The following is a 15732-nucleotide window of genomic DNA, read 5'->3' as shown; positions in this document are numbered from 1 at the left end:
ACATATGAGTGACCTACTGGCAGATCAGGCACAAAAGGTTGATCTACATTTTCCTTCCCTTTCTGTGATACATGTGTACCTGCATCATTCCTCAACCTGCCTGACCATGGGCTAACATTGGATCCACTGCTTGAGGACTCCCCAAGTCCACTCAGCACATGTGGTTGCTGCTCTAAATGTGGTGCAACATGAGCACTTCTTACATCTGCATCTTCTGTTGCCTTCACTATTGGTGCATACCAGCTACTCATCTCATCGAAGACAACATCTCTGTTTACTCGCATCTCACAAGTGGTAGGGTTATAGCATCTATAACCTTTTTTCTCCATATCAAAACATTGTTGCGGAGATTTGGCCTTGAAGACTGCAAGCCTATTGCTACTCCAATGGAGACAGGTTTGAAGTTGAGTCTTCATGATGCTGGAGATCACTTTGATGTCACACTCTATCAGACAGCTGTTGGTTGCCTCATTTATGTATGCATTACGAGGCCAGACATTCAGTTTGCAGTCTCACAGGTGAGCAGATTTATGCATAGCCCAGGCATTAAGCATTGGCAGGCAGTGAAGCGTATCTTTCGCTATTTGAGTGGTACTCGGCATCTTGGGTTGTTTTATCCCAAGGGGGGATCATTGCCGCCAGATTTACATGCTTTTTCAGATTCTGACTGGGCTGGTTGTTATGACACACGCGTGTCCACGAGTGGTTTTTGCTTCATGCTTGGAAGCTCATGCATATCATGGTTGAGCAAGAAGCAGCCTACTGTGGCCACTTCTAGTTGTGAAGCTGAGTACAGGGCAGCTTTCACAGCTACGGTTGAGTGTGTGTGGCTCAGACGCCTTATGGCTGATTTGGGTGTTGGGCAGCCATCTGCCACCACCATCTTCACTGACAGTCAGAGCGCATTGGCAGTTGCGCGGAACCCAGTGTTCCATGCTCGTACGAAGCACATTGAGGTGCACTACCATTATGTCAGGGAGAGACTCTCTGCAGGAGAGATCAGTTTGGCTTATGTGCCAACACAGGATAACCTTGCAGACCTTTTCACAAAGGCTCTGCCTCGTGAGAAGTTCGAAGCTTTTCGCAAAGCTTTGGGCTTACTCCCTTTTGTGGATTCGTCCACATAGCTAGACACTTCCCTATACATGAGTGCTAGCTCTTGTTCACCGCATCACTCCAGGGAGGATTTGTTACCATATTATAGTAGTGATGTGTGTGAACACACTTAGGACCGCCGGGGCACTTTTTCCCTCACTAGGAGGTTTTTTCCCCCGTGCATTGTATATACGCCCATTATCTTCTAGGGCTTGTTATCTTTCATTTTCGGCACTCATAATACACTACTGTGTTGTGCTCAAGCTTCCTTATCTTCTTGAAGTTGTGTGTGCATTCCTGCAACCCTAATTCCAACAAAGTAATGTGGCATATTCTTTTCAGCCATCAAGGCACATGCCACTTCTGCAATGTGTCTGTTTTTCCTTTCTGCAACACCATTCTGTTGTTGCGGAGTGTACCTACACGTAAACTACTTCTTGATTCCTTGCTTTCTTAGGAAATTGTTGAACTCATTGGAGAAATATTCTCCCCCACCATCTGATTGTAGGCATTTTATTTGCATACCTTTTTCCTTCTCCACCAAGGCTTTAAATCTCTTAAAGTGACCAAACACCTCACTTTTCTCCTTCATGAAATAAACCCACACTTTCCTAGTGTGGTCATCAAATGAATGTAACATAGTACCTATAACCTGCAAACATGTGAATGTATGACATCCAATGGCCTTGCATTGACATGCTTTTCATGTGGGAAAGCATTTTTGTCCTACTTACCAAGTTGGCATGCTTCACATACCTTATGCATACCGTCAACCTTAAACTTTGGCAAACCTGAACAATATTTTGGGCCTGCATAGACTTCAGTCTCACTGCTGTACATTCATATGACCAATGCACTTATGCCATATGTCAATATCTACAATGACACCTGTTTCATGTGCAAACATGGCTACCTTTATCTCAGGCATGTTCACATCCAAAGTAAACATCTGGCCATTTCTGTTACCCTTTGCAACCAAGCGACACTTATTTTTGAAGTCTTCCACAAAACATCCTTGAGGATTAAACCTCACTTGCAGACCCTGCTCAACCATCTGTCCAATAGAAACCAGGTTCTTTTTAATATTCAAAACATGAAATACATCAGACAAGTACTTCATTTTTTCATCCTGCATAGACAGTGGCACTTTACCAACATGCGCAATGGGATGCGCAGTATCATCACCTATTTGTACATAACCTAGTTTTTCCATTTTTGCATATCTCTAAACCACTCAGCATAATTGGTCATGTGGTTAGAGGCACCAGAATCCACATACCATATATCTTGAGATCTTGACACATCCCCTGTTATGGAACTAAGCATGTGCTGCATCACAAATAGCTACTCACTTTTGTCATCACCTCCATGTTTGCTAGATGATGCACAGTTGCCTTGCCACCTTTAATGTCATTCTTCTTTTTGTAGAAGTCCTTTGCCATGTGTCCTGGTTTGCCATAGTAATAGCACTCTATGCTATTTGCATTTTGATTTCTTTGCCAACCACCTTGGCCTCTTCGGATCCCCCTGCCTCTAGGCTAGCCTCTTCCACTTGTGTATGATTGTTGCTGTGAATCATTGGATTGTTATTGTCGAGAATTCTGATTTCTTTATGGCCACCACCTTGGCCTCGACCACGGCCTCTAGGCTAGCCTCTTCCACCTGTGTATGATTGTTGCTGTGAATCATTGGATTGTTATTGTCGAAAATTTTGATTTCCTTATGGCCACCACCTTGGCCTCGGCCACGGCCTCTACCTCTGCATCTACCTGAATTAGACTAGAAGGCCTATTCCGATTTGTTCTCGCTTTGTGAAGAAGAATCCTCACCTAACCTTTTCTTCTATGATCAACATAGATATCAAGTCCCAAAAGTTGGGAATATTCTCCCTAACTGCAATGGAGGTCTTGAATGGCTTGTACTCTCTTTGCCAAGCCCATTTAGACAAACACTCACCAAATCATCATCTTTCACTGATACATTGATAGACCCAAGGGATTCAACAATTCCCTTGATCTTTAATGCATATTCATTGATGGACATGCTTTTCTTTTCCATAGTATGCAACTCTTGTTTTAACTCTTACGGGCAGGAAGACAGCTCCTCAATCGGAGATGTGTAGCTCCCAGAGCTACTGAGGGGGTGTTGTACCTAAACCAAGAAGGGGAAAGAGATGATGTGCCCTTACCCGTGTAGTACCACTTCCTTCCTTGCTTGTTCTTGCCTCTTGCTTGCCTCCTTAGCTCTCTCACATGAGCCAGGCTCTAATACCTTAAAGAGAATGTGGGGGGGAGAGGGAGAACTTCAAACCCTAGCAAGCAAACACACACACACAAGAGAGAGCAAGACACAAGAGAGAGATGGATGGCTGAATTTTCTTCTATCTTCTTCACTCTACTCAACCAACATAGCATAAAGATAAGAGTACACACTATATGGGTTAGTACTCAACTGTCTGCTATAACATACAAAGGTCGGTCCATAATGTGAACCCAACTAAATGAGCTAACGCTATAACTATGCCAGTCTCTAGTAATCCAAAATGGCTGTCACACAGCCTGTCATCCCACTGGCTGCATATCACCCATAATCTCACCAACCATGCCAGCGGTGTAGATGCAGAAGCTATCACAGGTCATCAATGTCCGTCGTAGCACTAGTTGAGCTCAATATCTCAACATACATGACAATCCACATCTCGAAACTACTTCTTTTTTTGGAAATTTGTGCAAATCTTGGCTCATCAGCAAGAAGCAACCAATTGTGGCAACATCATCATGTGAAGCTAAATATAGAGTAGCATTCAGTGTGTGAGATAGTTGAATGTGTATGGTTGAGAAGATTGATGGAGGATATTTGTGTCCCTTCAGAAACCCTACTTCTATTCTCTTACTGATAGAAAGAGCGCAATGGTAGTTGCAAAGAATCTTATCTTTCATACTAGAACACCAAGCACATTAAAGTGCATTACCCCACTATGTCAGAGAGAGGCTCCATATAGGAGAGATCAATTTGATCTATTGTAGCACACATGATAATCTAGTAGATCTTTTCACCACAAAGCCTTATTACGTGAAAAGTTTGAGGCCTTTTCCCTTTCAGAGAATACACACCATGGTATACATTATTTTTATACTAAACAAAGGATGATTAGGAGTATGCATTGTATAACTATGAATACATTATGAACTCCATATGTATTTTTTATTTTTATAGATTTAATAAATAAATAATTAATACTTACTTATTATTATCTAATATTATAGATGTAGTAATTTTATATATTATAATATATCATTTAAAAATAGACTAATATAATTATTTTCTACCAAGTAAAATTCTTACCCGTTTACAATAGCCCACACAGGTGCCATACCACATAACCCCCATAGCCTACCCACCATAAACCATAGTTTACACACCATAGTCTACCCACCATAACCTAAAGGCTACCCTCATTACCATGGAGTCTATAGTCTACCCACCATAACTTATAGCCTACTCACATTATTATGGAGTCTGCTCTCTATAACTCTACCTCATACTTATAACCCATAGCCTACTCCACCATAACTTATAGCCTACTCACAACTCTATGTCTTACCTATAACCCATAGCCTACCCACCATCATATCATCAATTCTACTCTCTATAAATCTACCTTTTACTTATATTTCCTGCCATAGCTATCACTCTACTCAATTCCAATTTCTATCATAGTAAGCGTAATGCTGATACTTTAGCCAAACAATTCCAACTAATGTAACAACCTTGGGACTTCTCTAAAATATATAAGACTCTAGATAAACAATGGAGAAAATGATTTGTTCTTATTGCCAACACAGAGTCCACATCACTACAACAATGCCACCCTCTCTTATTGTACATCTACACATGCCAGCATATACTCACCTCATCCAATCACAAAGAGGTGGAGAGAGACCACATTATATGTAATAGATCTTATTAGAAATTTAAAACCTTAATTGTTTATTCAAATATGCTAGTAAAACAAAGGCTTATTACTAAATATAGTCGTTGATTATGCTTTTGATGGGATCACAATGGGCTAATGCGTACTTTTATTCCAACCTTACATTTTCCATAGTATTTCAAACCTTTGCTTTATATTGCCACTTGTGACCTATGACTTGTTCTATCTCTCTCTCCTCCTTTCTATGTAAGGATGGTGGATAAAGTTAGTAAGACATTATTTTAGCAATCCCCCCACCCACTTGAGACACACACACAAATTAACCATGCGCTTTGTGTACACATGCACGTGCATGTGTAAGAAAATGTCTCTTTGTTTTGTTTTTCAATTTTCATACATTTTTGAGCATAAATCCCTCTCTCTTTGTCTCTAGGTGCTAATGTCTCTTCAATGGTGGAGATCTCTATAGATCTCTATGTGTCTCTTCATATAAACGACACTAAGGGTGTGGGTAAAGATTGCCCCATAAATTAGGGGGATAAAACTTGAATGCCCTCTATATTTTGTGTGTGTGTGTGTGTGTGTGTGAGAGAGAGAGAGAGAGAGAGAGACTCACACCACATCTCTTAGCCCTACTAGCACCCTTCACACCCTACCTTATACCCTTGATCCCCATAGTGCACCCAAGACCATATGCTAATGTAAAAATGTATATGTCAACATTTTCCCTCACATGGTAGCAAGTAGAGAGAGAAAGAGAGAGAGAGAGAGAGAGAGAGAGAGAGAGAGAGGCATCTAAGGCCTTTTGCCATAGCCCATAGTTACCTAGGTTTCATACTATTCAATATTTTCTCATTCTCATGTTTTTTCTTTTCCATCATGCAAGTGGGAGGCTAGCCAAGTCTGAGACACTATAGTTGGTACAGTGATTCTTGGCTAAATGTGCCACAAGAAAGCCTTATAACTTATGCAACTGATACCTACAAGGTGAATTGGCTAAAAGTAATGGGAAAACCTTATAACTCATGCACAATGATTCTTGGCTAAATGTGCCACAGGAAAGCCATATAACTGATACCTACAAGGTGAATTGGCTAAAAGTAACGATAGATTTTTTTCCATTTAAAGAAAATAGAAATGTTTTTAAGGCCTATCAAACATTGAAAGCCTAAAACATTAAACAAACCTTTGAAAGAAAAAGGATAAAAAAGAGAGTGTTGAAACAATTTGAATATAGCCCTCCACATGTCACCAATCTCATCGTTCAAATTCAGCAATAACATTACCTCTAGATATCAACATGTCATCATGTGTGAGGGTCCATTGTTTCACTTAATTAAAGATATATATTTATTGTCATGGAAAGTATAAAATTTTCACTTGAAGCCTCATTAACAAACTTTTTAATCCATGTACAATATCCATAACTTTTCAACTCATGTACAATATCCATAAATTTTAAACTTATGTATAATATCCATAGCTTCACGCAAATGACAAAGACATTTTTAATATCCATAACTTTTAAACTTATGTACAATATCCATAACTTAAGATTCACAAATGACAAAGACATTTATCCACAAGATTTAATACACCACAAGAATGTTTATGTGTAGAAATGTGCTTCCACATTAATGTACCACAAGAATGTTTCATGTACATGTGTAAGAGAGGAGCGTCCCCTACAATGCTTCCCCTATAATGCTCCCCTAACATGTAAAAATTAGCACTCCAACATATTGTAAAAGCATATACTAGAGATTTAATGCACCACAAGAATGTACACAGGTGTAAGAAATATGCTTCCCTTGCAATGGAAAATTAGCACTCTAGCATCTTGTAATGAAATAAAATAGTAGATTAAGAACACCCTTTAAAATCCTATAGCGGCATATGCTTCCAATAGTCGCTTCACTTAGGAAGGATTTTCTTTCTATTCTTTGGGTTCACGCCTTTCTCTTTAATAATGACTAGAGAGGTCTTACAACCCTATTGGATTCCATAAACTAATTTCATGGTTGAGATGTCTAAGGAGAAACACTCAATTTTCTTAGCCATGATTATGTCTACCTTATCTTGGGTTTGATGAGGAGCTACTCTCTTGGATTCATGGTCAGTTATGGCCTTAGTCTTTATTAGAAAATCCATCCCAAGTATGTTATCATGCTTGCCCAAGTTGAAAACTTGGAACTCATGAGATTATTGGGTGTCTCCTAGCTTGAAGTCCAGGACTTGAGAATACTACTACTAGTGGATGTTTTTGTTCCACTGGCTAGCTCCACATGTATGTTGGTCTTTGAGTTAGCTTATAATTTCAAGGATTTAATATTTGAAACTATGGCTAATTTCAGAATGTATTGAAAAATCACAATTTTGACCCTTTTTACTACCTTACTAATAGAAGCTTGTGTATGTGCGTGCCTTTCATGATTCTTAGCTACAAAAACATGCATAGGTGAGTCAAGGTCTTCACCCTTGAGCTCCTCCATGGCATGATTCTCCACTTGAGTACCTCCACTTGAGTAGCCTTGTCCTTGATTTACTTCTTAAGATCTATCTTGGGTAAAGGTTCCTTCTTGCTTATCTAGATCCCAAATTGACTTTACCTTTATCTTAAGTCTTAAGTATTGATCCCAAAACACTTTAGGTTTCCTAGATGGGAACAATGCTTTGTTGATAACACTTGTGAGTCTCCACTTCACTCAATTAAAGATGTTATGCTTAGCATCACAAAATAAAAATGTACCAAAAAAATAAAAGTACAAAAAATTTACTTGAAGTCTCATCACAACAAGCTTTTCATCTTATGTACAATATTTATAGCTTAAAATTCACAAAATATACATTTATCCACACCATAAGAATGTACACAAGTGCAAGAAATGTGCTCCAAATTCTCCCAAAGATATAATCATTTTAAGAATCATACATCATAGAAATAATCCACCATAGGAGTTCATAACATCGCCAACCACCACCCCTGAGCTCTAGTAGGTCATGCACAGTTTCAAGTGTCCCATCATAGTTTGTCTCATGATCCTCTAGGATCCAAGCTATATCTCCTATATAGGGAGATGTAACTAGGACTTCTGCTAAAGTACATGCACCACAATGACATGCTAGGATTTCCACTGTAGGGAGCTCCCATCTCAATTCCATAGATTGACATGCTTCTATAGAATCTAGACATCTATTATCATAATAGGATGGCAACCTACCATCATAGTATGTCTAATGTTCAATAGACTTTATAGAGCTAAATTATTATGCATGAATCAAAGCTAAATGTGCATGCTCCCCAAAATTATCACTTTCTAAAATAAACCAAGACTTTATTATTGGGATATTGGAGGAGTCCACATCTCCTTCCTAGATTTTTTTATCGAAATACCTATGAACTAGTCCAACCATCCATAGGTTTCCCACCTACATACCACCTTTGAATGTATCTCCTTTTTCTTTCTCTTTCTTATCTCAAGATTCTACAGTATTCTCTTATGAGTATTCACCATGAGCCCTTCTTAGGAGAGCCTTAATTTCTTTATTCCATAAAGATACCTTATATCTACTCATTTTTGGACCATTAATTTCTCTATCAATGTAAGTAGCAAGGCATAGGTTTATTGGGGTTTTTATTCCTTAATTATTCACATTATGCACTTACATTTGCATAAAGATACCTTGTATTTACGTCTTGGGAACCACTAATTTCTCTATTCACATTATGCACTTACATTTGCATAAAGATACCTTGTATTTACGTCTTGGGAAGCACTAATTTCTCTATTCACATTATGCACTTACATTTGCATAAAGATACCTTGTATTTACGTCTTGGGAACCACTAATTTCTCTATCATGTAAGAAGGATACCTTGTATAAAGATGACTTGTATTTACATCTTGGGATCACTAATTTCTCTATCATGTAAATAGGAAGGCACAAGTTTATTGAGGTCTTTGTTCCTCATCAATTATTAATGCAACATTATTATGCACTCACTTTGCACACATGGTGATCTCCACATAAGATTCCACACATCTTTCCTTCAATGTAATTGCTTTCAAATAATTGTAAAAATAAAGATCCCAGGCCCTTAATAATTCCCCAATATCAAAGGATCTATAAGGATAACCTAAGTCTGATAATGTGTCCCTTGAAAATCTATAATCTTGGTCTTTTTCCTAAAGCCCCAAAGCTAACTTTATGTGGTTATTCTCTTTTTTCTAAAGAACCAAAGTTAATTTTATGTTGGTTATTCTCTTGAATTCATAGAAATGAAAATCTCCAAATTTACTCCCAACTCACCCCTCTTAATCCCCTTGAAAGCATGGAGGAACTAGTCAAGAGTTTCTATGTTTGGTATCCAAACACTTGTAAATTCTCCTCCACCGATTATGGTATCAAAAAACTTGTAAATGCCCCATCCACCCCCCACCAAGCCTCCCTTAACGCTTGTATGTGTTCCATATCCAAACATTCCCCCCCTTAACACCAATTTTACATACACTTAAATAATAAGCTTTTGAGCTCTTCATTCATCCTTTCATTTAACCAATAAACTTTTGAGCTCTTGATTCATTCATGCACTTAACTTTTAAACTTTTGAGATCTTAGTTCATTGATGCACTTAACGACGACGAATAAACTTTTAAGATCTTTATTTATCCATGGACTTAACTAGTAAACTTTTGAGCTCTTCATTCATTCATGAACCAATAAACTTTCAAGCTCTTCATTCATTCATGAACTTAACCAGTAAACTTTTTGAACTCTTCATTCATTCATGAACTTAACCAATAAACTTTTTGAGCTCTTCATTCATCCACTATTTTCTCTTGGTCCCCCCTGGAAGTTATAGTATTAAAAAAGGTAGAATTTTCTCAAGTTATGTACATACTAGTCTTTCCCATAAAGTCCCTTAGATTTCATCCAATAAGCCCAAAATATGTAGTGGTTCTCCTCTTCACATGTGGTAGTGGAGAGGGTAACCCTCGTTTAGAAATCCCATAAAACAAAACCCGCTTTACTTGTATAGGGTAAAATGGGCATTATTTACCTCTCCAAGAGAATAGAGAGAGAGAGAGAGAGAGAGAGAGAGAGAGAGAGAGAGAGATGAGTCCTATCATCTCCCCTCCATTCTTGGCTCCTCGTCGTTGGGCTCTCTCCTCAGGTTTCATGCTATATGTAGAGGTGGGCAGGTGGGCTTGATGGATGCCTTCTTCTTCTCGATGGTGGTTGCACCTACTAGAGCCTATTGTGTATGCATGGCCATGGGCTTGCCTTGATGCCCATGTTAGATGTTAGTTGTTGGGCCTTAGCCCCTTTGTGTGTGTGTGTGTGTGTGTGTGTGTGTGTGTGTGTGTGTGTGTGTGTGTGTGTGTGTGTGTGTGTGTGTGTGTGTGTAAGAGAGAGAGAGAGGGAGAGAGGAGTCCTCTCATCTGCCCTACATATTTGGATCCTCTTTGTGGTCTCTCTCCTCAAGTTTCATGCTATACATAGAGGTGGTGGGGAAAGTGGGGAGCTTATGTCACCTATTGGTTGTTAAGCCTTGGAACCCTTTGATATCTGTGATGGCTTGGTGGTTATAGCTAGTTTTCCTACAAACATTTTTTAAAATGAGTAAAAACCATCAGAGTTTCCCTCCCTTGGAACAAAATTTCCAACCAAAAGGACAATGGTTTCCCTCTCTTGAATGGGTGACAACTTGAATCAGGCCCCAGTTACTTGAGTTGAACTACCAATCATCTTCAACCACTTAGCTAAATTCTAGTTCACTCACCATTACAAATGTGAGGTCAACCACCATAATCATGCACCACACATAGATCACCCCTTCTTAATTAGTCTATTGATCCTATATCTAACACAATAAGGGGAGGTTCACATGTTACCTTATTTTTATCTTTGTTTTTACATATGAACTCCAATTTGGATCGATTTGGCTAGATACACTTAGGCACACATCTCCTTTTTATGTTTGTGTTCACATATGAAGTTTAATTTGGATCCATCTGGCTAGATACTCTTGGGCACACATCTCCTTTTTTTTCTTTATTTTCACATATGAACTCCAATTTGGATCCATTGGGCTAGATACTCTTGGGCACACGTCTCTGTAAAATAAAAATAAATAAAAATAATACTTTATTTATTTCCAAATTTCACACTTGAAGACTCCTTTATTCACTTGCACCCAAACTTGGGTTCTTACTACACCAATTATTTCAGAACTTACACATTACCATCTTCTTTACAATCTTCTTTAGTAAGATCAAAGTCGATAACATGTTGACATTCTTGATTAAAATACCTAACATTTAAAAATCCTTTGTACATCTTCTTTAGTAAGATTTAAGTCAATAACATGTTGTACATTCTTGATCGAAATACCTACCAGGAACATTAAAAAAATCCTTTCTACATCCACAAAATGTTTAAATTTAGGTAGCTTCACTACTTTTCACCACATAGCATACACATCATGACCCCTAGTGGTCTCTCCATAGCACACACATCACAACCCCTACTGGTCACCATTCTATTCCTAATTTTTGAAATGAATATGAGCACATTTGTAATTTCTCCACACTGGTTACCCACATTGGTTCTATCCATTATGACATATTGGTAAGTTTCTCACAACATGTTTCATCTTGTTCTTGTTTTTTCTCTATGAATGAAAGATAGTAGAGAGTTCTAGAGAGAGCTAGACCGGACCATAATATTTTAGCATCATTATAGAGGAGCATCATTGTGCTTTTGTGAATCTGTATATTATATTGTTTTCTATTCTTAGGGAATGTTGGCTAGATAGATTTGAAATGCATAGTTGCATACAATAGCTTCAAATCTAAGAGATTTTTATATTTCTATAGAAAAGGCTTAGTCCTTAGATCTAATTTATTATTCAATTTTTAGTATTTTTCTTGCAATAGAGTAGATAGTAATGTTAGTAAGGGGTTAGAAAAGGTTAATAACGTCAAGAATCATAGAAAAATTATAACAAACTCTTTATTTTTGCTAATTTTCAATGATCCATTGATTTTCACACTTGTAGAGACAAGAGATGAAAAACTAAAAATGTTTCATATTTCCTTTATTGGGTCTCATTGAGCTTAAAATCATAATCTCCTATTAGAAGAACTAATCTGGATGCTTAGGTGTTTCACCCACCTGACCTCCTATATTAAAGGTGCTTTGCCATCTTACTTATGAGTAACAAAAGCCTAGTGCCACCTTTTTGTAAGATCACACTAGACTTAATAAACGCAGCCATACTTGCCATCTTACTTATGGGTAATAGAAGCCTAGTGCCACCTTTTCTAAGATGGAACTAGACTTCATAAAGCGGCCTTAATTTGCCACTTACTTATGGGTAATAGAAGCCTAGTGCCATCTTTTGTAAGATGGCATTGGACTTATAAATCAGCCTTACCTTGAGCTTAATACTAAATAGGGCAGTAAGGTGCTTTGCCATCTTACTTACATGTAATGGAATCCCAATTCCATCTTTTATAAGATGGCATTGGACTTTATAAAGTGGCCTTACTTTGAGCTTAATCCCAAATAGGGCAGTTGCCAACATTATTACATACTTTCTTAAGGCCAGAACTAGTGGCCCATGACTATTTTTAAGTTTTGTCAAAATTGTATATTTTGACATTAACACATATTTATTCCCTCACAATAGAATTCTTATAAGTGTTTTGTTGGATTCTTCTTTCATGCTTGAATAGGTTTAAGTATAGGCTTTTCCCTCTCACTTCTTTCCCACTCAACCTCTTGTGAGAGAGAACCACCATGAAGGCCATTCTCTTCTTACCTCAATCTAGGCGACAATGGAGTGAGGATGTGAGATAGATGAGCTAGCATACCCACATGATGGTGGGGAAGTTACATTTGGGACTCTAAGACTATATCAAATGATGCTTATGCTTATTTTGACAAAGGCTAAGATAAGCCCTTAGCTTGAACATATTTGGTGCCACTGAGATGGGGACCAAATTATTTCAACAAAGGTTGAGGTAAGATCTTATCTTGAACAAATTTGGTAGACTAGGGGTTAGCTTTGTTTTTCTATCCATTCCAAGACATTGGGATCATCACCCAATACTGCTTGATGTTGATTAGATCACAAACAAAAAAATATATGATAGTTTTGTTGTTCTAGTTTTGTTTCGAATCTTGTTTGTATTAGGTCATTCTATTTGCATGAATTAAAAGGGAAAATCTCTTATTTCTTTGGTCATTTGCATGATTTGATCTTATTACATTGTGGTAAGAAATATTTTAGCATTTCTTAGGAGTGTAGTACACTCTTAAAACATAAGCTTGAGCTCTGTTTGGTGTGAATTAGAGTGAGAAAGTTATGATTTTTATTTATGCATTATATAAAATTTGGTTAATACATTATGAAATAGGTAGCATAGACCGTGTAAAATTGATAAATAATAATAAAAAAACACCTAATCACTTGGATAAATACCATTAGTTAGAATCAGGAACCTTTATCACCCCTATTGAAGTCTTAACCACTCCAAAAAAACTAGGCTAAACCATCTCTTGGGTTGCCATATTCTGGTGAAACAAAGTTGCTAGTCTAGTAGTAGATGTGAGCCCTAAGCCTTGAGCTTAGAGCCATGAGCTATGAGTCCTGATCCTATAGATGTGAGTCATGAGTTTAGAGGTAGGTAGATGTGAGTTATGAGCCTACATATATGAGTGAGTTCAGAGGAAGATGAACCTAATATTATACTAACCAACTAAAATTACCTTCAAGACTTGTATATGGACACACTTACTCATGTCCTATAAAGATTTTTGTTATATAATTTGTACCAGGAAGCTAGTGAATTCCAAGGAGAATCCTTATATTTTATAATTATTAGAGAATTATGTATAATTATTCAATAATTTCTTGACCAACCTTGTCATAGGTATAGATCTCCATGCACTACTTGGAGGCCTATTTTATAAAAATTAAAGATCTATAAGCCAATTTTATTAAAAAATCCATGAGTGAGATGTGAAACCATAAGGGACAAGCCCACAAGACGTGAGCCTACCAGGTGATGTGACTAGAGTCTAGCTCACCACACATGTGTGAGCCTATTTCATATATAGAAAAGCCATGAGCCCAATAAGGCGTGAGCCTATATATTTATGAGCCCACATCTATGAGTCCACATGCATGAGTCTAAAAGCATCAGTCCATAAGGTATGAGTCTATAGGTGTGAATCTACATGCATGAGTACACATGTATGAGTCCAACAAGGCATCAGTCTTTAGGCGCAAAGTCCAAAGTATGAACCAATAAGGCGTGAACCTACATGTATGAGTTCACAAGGTAGGAGTCTACATGCATGAGTCCACAAGGCATGAGTTGTAAGCCAAGGGGCATGAGCCCACAAAAGTGATGTGATCCTATTAAAAAAGGGGGATTAAAAAAACATTTATTTTTAGCAACTTGGGCGTAACACATATGTATGAATTCATTTAGATCTACTTCAAGAAACACTACAGAGATTGGTGCACAAAGTGAAACCCTTTGGTGCACAAAGTGAAACCCTTTGATGCAAACCCTTCAAGAAACACTACAGAGATTGGTGCACAAAGTGAAACCCTTTGTTGGAAACTATAATCTAGTCAATTATTATAATGCATCAAACTACACCTCCTCAAACCCATCAAGCCTTAGATCCCATTAAAATGACTAGCACTCCAATGCTCCCCTATTAAGAAACCCTACTAATAAGGAAACACTCATTTAGATTTACCTTAAGTGAGGTAGATCCACACCTCCTCAAACCCACCTAACCTTTAACCCCATCAAAATTACGAACACTCTAGTGCTCCCCTATTAAGAAGGAAAGACTCCTTTGAATCTACCTCAGGTGTGAGGAGATTTGTAATAAAATAAGCCAATTATAGACATGAGAAGAGGAACAATGAAACCCTTAGAAATAGGAGCTGTTGAGATATCGAGCTCTAGTGAGGCGGTGGACACTGATGACCCGCCTGGGGGATAGGCCCCACACTTACACCACTGGCATGGTTGGTGAGATCTTGGGTGATATGCGGCCAGTGGGATGACAGGCTGTGTGACAGCCACTCTAGAGACTGGCATAGTTATAGCGCCAGCTCATTTAGTCGGGTTCACACTATAGAGAACCCGTGTATGTATTTGGTTGAGTACCTTTCATATTGTGTGTACTCTTATTCTTGTATATGGTGTGTTGAGTGTTGAGTAGAGAAGAAGAAGATTTTCAGCCTCTCACCTTGTGTGTTCTCTATTAGGGTTTGTGAGTGTGTGTGTGTGCTTGCAAGAGCTCAAGCTCTCTTCCCCCCTGCATCTTTTCATGGTATCAGAGCCTGGTTCGTGCTAAGGGCTGAGCTGCAAGCAAGAGAACCACAGGAAACGGTACGAGGGTAAGAGCTTCAACTACTCTTCCCTATTGTGTTGGTGACTACACCCTTGTCGGGAGCTCTACGGGAGGCACCGGCAAACGATCTCCGATTGAGGAGCTTTCTTCGCGGGAGTGAAGCTACAGGGCAACTATACAGTCCTTCGGACTACAATTTCCGGGCCGAAAACGCGTTTCGGGCGCGTCTGGACCTCCGTTTTTCAGAAAGCAGGCGAATTCGAGCACTGCGGGTAAGTCATCGATTCTCTGCAGAACTCTGTTTAAAGAACTGC

Source organism: Cibotium barometz, chromosome 8 (genome assembly GCF_041138505.1).
Source record: "Cibotium barometz isolate CiBa-2024 chromosome 8, ASM4113850v1, whole genome shotgun sequence".
Taxonomy (NCBI): Eukaryota; Viridiplantae; Streptophyta; class Polypodiopsida; order Cyatheales; family Cibotiaceae; genus Cibotium; species Cibotium barometz.
The sequence above is the reverse complement of the archived record's forward strand: the minus strand, read 5'-3'. Positions refer to the sequence as shown.